Here is an 8,320-nt window from a genome sequence, read left to right as displayed (position 1 = left end):
TATGAAGGCCAGTGGACTCTTAGTCAAGACTTGGAGAGGTCAGTAAACTTCGTCTTAAGACATGAACGATATAGGATTCCCTTCCACGACATGAGGCCAATGGACTCCGTCCGATGACATGGGGGTCAGCCAAGACATGTAGACCAGTGGACTCCATCTCAACGCATGGAGGCCTGTAGACTCTGTCTTAAGGCCTGCAGGCCAGTGAACTCTGTGTCAAGACATGGAGGCCAGTAGTCTCCATCTCAAGACATAAAGGCCAGTGGACTCCGTGGGAAGAATTTGAGCCAGTAGACTCCGTCTTAAGACGTGAAAGCTATTAGACTCTGTCTCAAGACACGGAGGCCAGTGGACTCCGTTTCAAGATATGAAGACCAGTCGACTCTTCTTAAGACATGGACGCCAGTGGATTCCGTCTCAAGACATGGAGACCAGTGGACCTAGTCTCACGAAATGGATGGCAGTGGTCTCAGTCTCAAGACCTGGAAGCCAGGAAACTCCGTCTCAAGACATGGTGATCAGTAGACTCTGTCTCAAGACATGAACGCTATTGGAGTCCGTCCTAAGACATGGAGGCCAGTGGAGTCTGTTTCAAGATATGAAGTCCAGTCGACTCCATCTCAAGACATGGAGGCCAGTGGACACCGTGCTAAGACTTGGGGGTTAGTAGATTCTGTCTCAAGACATGAACGCTATTTGACTCTGTCTCACGGCATGAAGACCAGTGGACTCCTTCTCATGAAATGAAGGCCAGAGGACTCTGTTTCAGGATATGAAGGCCAGTGGAATCCGTCTCAAGACATGGAAGCCAGTAGACTCCTTCTCAAGACATGATGGCCACTGTAGTACGTCTCAAGACATGGAAGCCAGTGGACTCAGTCTCAAGACATGGAAGCCAAAAGACTACGTCTCATAACATGATGGGCAGTGGAGTACGTCTCAAGACATGTAAACCATTGGACTGAATCTCAAAATATGGCCTCAAGACCTAGAGGCAAGAGTACACGGTCTCTCGACGTGGGGGTCAGAAGACTCCGTCTCAAGACATGAACGGTATTGGCCTCCGTTTCAAGAAATGGATGCCAGTGGACTCCATTTCCAGATGTAAAGGCCAGTGGACTCCTCAAAACATGGAGGCCAGTGGACTCCATGTTAAGACTTGGGGTCAGTGGACTCCATCTTAAGACTTTGCGGCAGTTGGACTCCGTCAGAAGACATGGAGGGAAGAAGACTCCATCTGAAGACATGGAGGCCAGTGGATTCCGTCTCAAGATATGGAGGTCAGTGGACTCCATCTGAGGACATGGTCGCCTGTGGATTCCGTCTCGACACGTGGAGGCCAGAAGATTCCGTCTAAAGACATGGAGGCAAGTGGACTCCGTGTCAAGGCATGGAAGCCAGTTGTTTCCATCTCAAGACATAGAGGCCAGTGGACCCCGTGTCAAGACCTGAGGGTCAGTAGACTCCGTCTATAGACATAAACGTTATTGGACTCTGTCTCAAGAAATGGAGGCCAGTGGGCTCCGTCTCAGCATATAGAGGCCAATGGACACCGTGTCAAGACATGATGGTCAGTGGGCAACGTCTCAAGACATGGGCCAGTTGACTAAGTTTCAAGACATTGGGGTCGGTAGACTCTGTCTCAAGACTTGAACGCTATTGGACTCTGTCCAAAGACATGGAGGCCGATGGACTCTATTTCAAGATATGAAGTCTAGTCGACTCAGTCTCAAGACTCGGAGACCAGTGGACTCCGTCTCAAGACATGAAGGCCGGTGGACTCCGTCTCAAGACATGGAAGCCAGTAAACTCTTTCTCAAGGCATGATTCCCCGTGTAGTACGTCTCAAGACATGGAAGCCAGTGGATTCAGTCTCATGAAATGGATGGCAGTGGACTCAGTCTCAAGACTTGGAGGCCAAGAAACTCTATATCAAGAAATGGAGGTCAGTGGACTCCGTCTCAGCATATGGAGGCCAATGAACACCGTGTCAAGACATAATGGCCAGTGGACGACGTCGCAAGACATGGAGGCCAGTGGACTCCGTTTCAAGACATTGGGGTCAGTAGACTCCGTCTCAAGACATGAACGCTATTTTCCTTCTGCTGAAGATATGGAGGTAAGTGGACCCAGTTTCAAGATATAAAGGCCAGTGGACTCCGTCTCAAGACATGGAGGCCAGTGGACTCCATGTCAAGACTTGGGGGAGGGGGGGGCAGTGAACTCCGTCTTAAGACATGAACGCTATGGGATTCCTTCTCACGACATGAAGGCCCATGGACTCCGTTTCATGATGTGAAGGCCAGTGGACTCCGTCCCAAGACATGAAGGCCAGTGGACTCCATGTCAAGACTTGGGGGTCAGTGGACTCCAACTCAAGACATGAGGCAATTGGAGTCCGTCTGAAGACGTGGAGGCAAGTAAACTCCATCTGAAGAAATGGAGGCCAGTGGACTCCATCTCAAGATATGGAGGCAGTGGGCTCCAACTGAAGACATGGACACCAAAGAACTCCGTCTCGACACATGGAGGCAAGTAGACTCTGGCCGAAGAGATGGAGGCCAGTGGACTTCGTGTCAAGACATAAAGGCACTTGTCTCTTTCTCAAGACATAGATGCCAGTGGACTCCATGTCAAGACTTTCGGGTCAGTAGTCTCCGTTTATAGACATGAACGTTATTGGACTCTGTCTCAAGAAATGGAGGCCAGTGGACTCCGTCTCAACATATGGAGGCCAGTGGACACCATGTCAAGACATGATGGCCAGTGGACGACTTCTCAAGACATGGAGGCCAGTGGATTCCGTCTCAATATATGGAGGCCAGTGGACTCCGTTTCAAGATATGAAAGCCAATCGACTTCGCAAAATATGGAGGCCAGGTGATTCCTTCTCAAGACATGGGGGGTCAGTAGACATTGTCTCAAGATATGGACGCTATTGAACTCCATTTCAAGACATGGAAGCCAGTAGGCTATGTTTCAAGATAAGTTCGTTCGGCTCCGTCTCAAGACATGAAGTCCGTTCGACTCTTTGTCAAGACTTGGGGGTTAGTAGCCTCCGTCTCAAGACACGAACGTCACTGGACTCCGTTTTATGACATGGAGGCTAGTGGACTCCGTTTCAAGATACGACGGCCTGCGTGTTAGAAAATGGATGCCAGTGGACTCCATGTTAGAACTTATTGGTCAGTGGACTCCGTCTCAAGGCATGGAGGCCAGTGGACTACGTCTTAAGACAAGTAGGCCAGTGGACTCAGTCTCAAGGAATTGATGACAGCGTGCTCATTCTCAAGACCTTTGGGGGCAGGGGAATCCGTCTTAAGAAATGGGAGTCAGTAAACTCCGTCTCAAGACATAAACGCTATTGGACTCTGTCTCAAGACATGGATGCTAGTGTGTTCCATCTCATGATATGGAGGCCAGTGGACTCCGTATCAAGATTTGGGGGTAAGTTGACTCCGTCTCAAGACAGGAACGCTACCGGACTCCGTCTCAAAACATGGAGGCCAGTGCACACCGATTCAAGATATGAAAGACAGTGGACTCCGTTTCACGATATGGAGACCAGTGGAGTCTGTCTTAAGACACGGAGGCCAATGGAATCAGTCTCAAGAAATGGATGGCAGTGTACTCATTCTCAAGACCTAGGGGACATGGGACTCCGTCTCAAGAAATGGGAGTCAGTAGACTCCTTCAGAATACCTGAACACTATTGCATTCCGTCTCGAAACATGGAGGCCAGTAGACTCGCCTTCAAGATATGAAGGCCAGTATAAACCGTCTCAAGCACGGAGGCCAGTATACACCGTCTCAAGCGTGGAGGCCAATGGACTCCATGTCAAGACTTGGGGGTCAGTGGATTCCAACTCAAGACATGGAGGCAGTTGGACTCCGTCTGAAGACGTGAAGGCAAGTAGACTCCATCTGAAGACATGTAGGCCAGTGGATTCCTTTTCAAGATATGGAGTCAGTAGACTCCATTTGAAGACATGGACGCCAGTGAACTCTGTCTCGATACATGGAAGCCAGTAGACTCCGTCTTAAGACATGGAGGCCAGTGGACTGCATGTCAAGACATAGAAGCCAGTAATCTCCATCTCAAGACATAGAGGCCAGTGAACTCCATGTCAAGGCTTGGGGGTCAGTAGACTCCGTCTATAAACATGAACGTTATTGGACAATATCCCAAGAAATGGAGGCCAGTGGACTCCGTCTCAACATATGGAGGTCAGTGGACACCGTGTCAAGACATGATGGCCAATGGACGACGTTTCAGACATGGAGGCCAGTGGCCTCCGTCTCATTGTATGGAGGCCAATGGACTCCGTTTCAAGATATAAGAGCCAGTCCATTCCTTTTCAAGACATGGACGCCAATGGACTCCGTTTCAAGATATGAAGGCCAGTGGACTCCGTCTCAAGACATGGAGCCAGAAGACATGATGGCTAGTGGAGTACGTCTTAAGACATGGAAGCCATTGAACTGAGTCTCATATTATGGATGGCAGTGGACAGGGAGGGCAATGGACTCCGTCTCAGGATATGAAAGCCGGTGGACTCCTTCTTAAGACATAGAGGCTAGTGGACTCCGTCTTAAGACATGGAGGTCAGTGGACTCCTTATGAAGATATGAAAGGCAGTGGTCTCCATCTATAAACATGTAAGCCAGTGGACTCAGTGTCAAGATTTTGAGTTAGTAGACTCTTTCTCAAGATATAAAGGCTAGTGGACTCCTCAAGATATGGACCCCACTGGATTCTGTCTCAAGACATGGAGGCCAGTAGACTTAGTCTCACGAAATGGATGGCAGTGGTCTCGGTCTCAAGACCTGGAGGGCAGGGGACTCCGTCTCAAGACATTGGGGTCAGTAGACTCTGTTTCAAGACATGAACGCTATTGGACTCCGTCTCAAGACATTGAGGTCAGTGGGCTCTGTTTCAAGATATGAAGTCCCGTCGACTCCGTCTCAAGACATGGAGGCAAGTGGACTCTGTGTCAAGACTTAGGGGTTAGTAGATTCCGTCTCAATACATTGAACGCTATTGGACTCCGTCTCAAGACATTGAGGCTAGTGGACTCAGTCTCAAAAAAAAATGAATGGTAGAGGACTCAGTCTCAGAGACAGAGTACTCCGTCTCAAAACATGGGGCTCGGTAGATTCCATCTCAAGACATGAGAGTTATTGGCCTCCGTCTCAAGAAATGGAGGCCACAGGACTCCGTTTCAATATATGAAGGCTAATGGACACCGTCTCAGGATATGGAGGCCAGTTGACTCCATGTCAAGACTTGGGGGTCACTGGACTCCGTCTCAAGACATGAACGCTCTTGGTCTCCTTCTCAATACATGGAGGCCAGTGGACTCCGTTTTGAGATGTGAAGGCGAAAGGACTCTGTCTCAATTAATGGGGGCCAGTGGACTACATCTTAAGACATGGAGGCAATTGGACTCCGTCTGAAGACACGGAGGCAAATAGACTCCATCTGAAGACATGGAGATCAGCGGACGCCGTCCAAGACATCGAGGTCAGTGGACTCCATCTCAAGAACCCGTCTCAAGAGCTGGAGGCCAGTGGACTCCGTGTCAAGACATGGAGGCCAGTAGACTCTGTCTCAAGACATGAACGTTCTTGTACTCCGTCTCAAGTCAAGTCAACTCAGTCTCAAGACATGGAGGGCAGTGGACTCCATGTCAAGACTTGGGGGTCAGTAGATTCCCTCTCAAGACATGAACGCTGTTGGACTCCGTCTCAAGACATGGAAGCCAGTAGACTCAGTCTCAAGACATGATGGCTAGCGGAGTACGTCTCAAGACATGGGAGCCAGTGGACTTTCAAGAAAGAGATGGGAGTGGACTCAATATGAAGACCTAGAGACTAGGGACTCCGTCTCAAGACATGGGGGTCAGTAGACTCCGTCTTAAGACATGAAGGCTATTGACCTCTGTCTCAAGAAATGGACGCCAGTGGATTCCGTTTCAAGAAGCGAAGGCCAGTGGACTCCGTCAGTGGACTACGTCCCAAGATATGGAAGCCAGTGGACTCCGTCTCAAGACATGATGGCCATTGGAGTACGTCTCAAGAAATGGAAGCCAGTGGACTCAGTCTTAAGAAATGGATGGCAGTGGACTCAGTCTCAAGGCCTAGAGACCAGGGAACTCCATCTCAAAACATGGGGGTCAGTAGACACCGTCTTAAGGCATGAACGCTATTGGACTCCGTCTCAAGAAATGGAGGCCAGTGGACACCGTTTTGAGACATGATGGCCATTGAACGACGCCTCAAGATATGGAGGGAAGTGGACTCTGTCGTAAGACCTGGGGCCGTACGCAGAAAACTTCTTAGATTTATGCTTATTTTTATGCTTAGCTGAGCAAGTGACTTTAGTGCCACACAGAAAAGAACTAAGCACGATGCTTAGCAAACTTAAGCATAAGATTTAAGGAGTATGAAATGCAGTTTGGGTCAAAATATTGGTTTATTCTATTTGTTTTTTTGAATGATAGAACTGACTATATCTTATGACAACGTTTCTGTAAGGAAAATATAGATTATCACGCAAAATACTGAGGTTGGAAGTGAATAGAAAAGATTTTTATTTATCACTTTTTTCCAACTGTTGTCACTGAATGGCGACTGTATACACGATCCGAAACGTAAACTCATCCAAGAGAGAGACGCGGTTTCTTCTAAGACCTACGTTAACCAAGCTATTATTACATCATTTTTCTTCATAATGTCATCTGCTGCGTCCATGAGAAAGAGAAATTCAAACTGGACGGAGGACGAAACCATCTTGTTAATGAATCTGATCAAGCAACATAAGAAAATTGTACGTGGTAAATTCTCTGGTGGGATTACGTCCAAAACAAAAGTGAAAACGTGGCAGAGCATTACACAGCAGATGAATGCAGCTTTCCCCTGTGTCAAGAACTGTGGAACAAGTTCAGAAGATGTATCAAAACATTATATCCTCAGGCAAAAATAGGATTGCTACTCAGAAGAGGCTCTTCTGAAAAACAGGTATGTGGTAACTTATGAAACTATACTCATTTTGTAGGTGGCTTGAGGGTAACGCTTTCCAAAGTGGATGACCTAGGTCACTCTTCATGGAGCAAAAATGGAGATAAGACAGCTTCATAGTTTTCATGGTCTCAATCTGCAATAGGCTTGGCCTAAGCTAAGCCATATGAAAAAAAGACCTTACATAGGCTAGGCTAAGTTATTGCCATACAATGCTTGTGCAGTTTTCTTAATCACAGTATGTATTTTTACAAGTCGTGGTCCATCAGGCGATAAACTGCTTGATCCTTTGTCATAGTAGCAGATATTCTTGGTGCTAATAGCTCGAGCATCATCGGAGTTTCAGGGTTTACTAGCTACGAGTGATGATGATTTCTGTGAGGATACCACTAGGTTACCATTCTGTATATATCATATTTTCTTTGTTCACCATGAGTAACCATTTGTGATGATAAAATTTGTATGTACATGTGAATCTTTTATATCACTAGGCTAGTCAAGATTTTATTAATAGTATTGTAGAAAGCATTAAAGTTTAAGAAATCAAATGAGGTTACAATTTAGTTCAAATTACAGCCAAAGTTTTAAACTTATGTTTTACAGTTAACCTGGATTCATTTCTATCTCTCACAGGACATGATGCACCATTATGATACCTCTTCCTCAGTCCTCACAAGAATCCCTGCCTTCATGTTCAACGCTGATCAATAGGCCTACGTCTGTAGACTGGGGACAACCGATCACAAAAAAGTAATAGACCTAAAAATTGCGGAACCGCAGAATACTATTAAATACTATAATGCACAAATGGAAGTTGCCAGAGCACAAATGAAATCTGCCAGAGGACAAATGGAGCTGCAGAAAACTAAAATTGAATTGGCGAAAGTGCAACTTCAGAAATATCATGAGATGAAGGAAGAGTGCACTTAAGATATCGGCCTGCATGGTCCAGCTGAATGTTATTGCAAGAGTTTTTGCTTCTGCCTGATGTATGAAAACTTTAATTTTTTCTGCGGTCTATGAAACATATAGCATTTTTGAGTCAAATTTAATATGCTCTAATTGTTTTGGTTTAGTTTCATATTTACCCCTTTCCACTAGTATGGAGTAGTGAATGGCATTTGAATTTGCAATTTCTTGGCATTGTAACTTTCAACTTCAACAATGGTGCTTCTTTTTATGTTATTTTTTAGGTATCATAGTTTCATGTAATTACATTGTTATAGTTTCATCTAAGTATGTACTTTCTACTTATATAATTTCATGTGATTTAATGGTGCTCTAGTACAAGTCAGGCTAT

The sequence above is a fragment of the Panulirus ornatus genome, chromosome 12 (genome assembly GCF_036320965.1).
Source record: "Panulirus ornatus isolate Po-2019 chromosome 12, ASM3632096v1, whole genome shotgun sequence".
Lineage (NCBI taxonomy): Eukaryota > Metazoa > Arthropoda > Malacostraca > Decapoda > Palinuridae > Panulirus > Panulirus ornatus.
The sequence above is the reverse complement of the archived record's forward strand: the minus strand, read 5'-3'. Positions refer to the sequence as shown.